The sequence below is a fragment of the Cololabis saira genome, chromosome 2, assembly GCF_033807715.1.
Source record: "Cololabis saira isolate AMF1-May2022 chromosome 2, fColSai1.1, whole genome shotgun sequence".
NCBI classification, from domain to species: Eukaryota; Metazoa; Chordata; class Actinopteri; order Beloniformes; family Belonidae; genus Cololabis; species Cololabis saira.
In genome coordinates, this window is record NC_084588.1 from 11,335,646 (window position 1) to 11,337,378 (window position 1,733).

Sequence of the window (1,733 nt, forward strand, 5' to 3'; positions counted from 1 at the left end):
ATGAAATATGATCAGCAAATAACCAAAAGAAAAAATATTCTAGCTGCTGTGATCCTGCAAACAAGCCAACCAAAAGGTTGAAAAAAAAAAAAAAAAAAAAAAAACGAAGCTCGTCGTTGAGAACATTGCGTGAGGCTGCAGGTGCAGTTGGGCGGGCCCCAGTGCCCTCAGACGGATGGGCCATCAATTAACGGAGCGCAGTGAACTTTCGAACTCCTCTGGACTCAACCACTTCTGCGCGCTCAATCCAACGCACAACGCACTCCTGCCTCGTGGAAACGTAAGTGAAAGATATTCTTTACTTTGTTTCATGTATTTGTTTAATTTAAGAGTAAGTTAACTTAACTAACGTTATCTTCAGAGAGTTTACCCAAGTTTGGCAAAATGTATAATTGTAATTTCTGTGGCAAGTCTGTTAAGACATTGAGAGGTTATGTGCTTCATTGTAAACTTCATTGAAATGAACCACGCTGTTTGTTTAAGTGTTTTGGAGCTGAGTGCAAGCAGACATTTTGCAGATATGGAGCGTTTAAGGCTCATTTTTACCGGAGGCATAATGTTGAGGAGGGAAAGGAAAGAAGAAGGGATGAAGGAAGGAGGATGGAGGAAGGGATGAAAGAAGGAAGGGGGAATGGAGGGACAGACGGGAGGAAAGGAAGAGAGGAGGGAGAAAAGAAGCAAAGAAAATGGGGAGGAAAGAGGGACGGAGGGGAAGAAGGAAGGAAAGGAGGTAGGAATAAAGGAAAGGAAGGAAGGAGGATGGAGTAAGGGATGAAAGAAGGAACCGTAAAAGCAGATTGGGTCAATTGACCCAGAAAGAGAACAGGAGGACTTTACTTTACATGCAGGGAGTTTTATGATTTTGTTTTTTTGTTATAATCTGATACCAGCAGTGAGTTTGCAGAGTTTCTTGGATATCCATGCGTTCGAATAAATTAAACTGTTTCTGAAGAACATTTGAGCCTTTGTTTCAGTGTTTTTTTTTTTGACACTTCAGAGTAAGTTGAAGACTGGTGGCATTGCTAAGATCTAAGAATTCCAAGGTAAGTAAACCGAATATATGTAACAAATATTTTGGAGTGTGGAGTAAATTGTCTTAATTATCTGCACACAATGCTTTTGTATAAATTATCTTGTAAGTAAAAATGTAAATCTTTTGCTCCTGTCACCTTTTAGGCATTGCATTCAAACTCCTATGAGTGGTTGTGGACTTGGAGGGAACAACTTGCTGGCCTTTGTGACACCCAGGAAACCTTTTATGCTTAATTGGACAGCAGCAGTAGAAATAGATGGGAAACACAGAGGGGAGAGAGGATGCAAAGGGCCCAAGCCGGATTCAGACCTTGGTTGCTGTGATAACAGTATGTTGTACCTGTTCTACTAGGTGAGCCACTTGGGCATCCCAGCTGTTATGTTTTTGAGTGAATTTAGCCATTTGATCGTAATTTGCAACCTGTGCAATGAAAAGAGCCGAAGTGTTGCTGCTTTAGATGATTTCATCTTTCACTTAAGAGGATGCATGTCCTCCTGTCTTCTTTTATCTCCTCTCTTTCAGGTCTTATGTCTGCCAGTGGTTGTACTTGACATGGACCTCATCAAACTCTTTGTTGTCCTACTAGTCTACCTTTATCATCAGATCCCAATAATAAATAGTCTGGTAAGTGGTTGTACAGTTCTGTCAGTGTACATTAATTTAACAGAAGGCTTTAGGTTAATCTTTTTGTAAGCACTGT

General features: G+C 40.6%; 1 long non-coding RNA gene across 1 annotated transcript; it reads left to right on the forward strand.

Annotated features, from left to right (window-relative positions):
* Positions 1-224: 224 nt before the first annotated feature.
* LOC133419570 (uncharacterized) lies at positions 225-1,303 on the forward strand. The gene is made up of 3 exons (XR_009770543.1): positions 225-280; positions 998-1,043; positions 1,177-1,303. It is a non-coding gene; the product is annotated as an uncharacterized LOC133419570 (long non-coding RNA).
* The last annotated feature ends 430 nt before the right edge of the window (positions 1,304-1,733 follow it).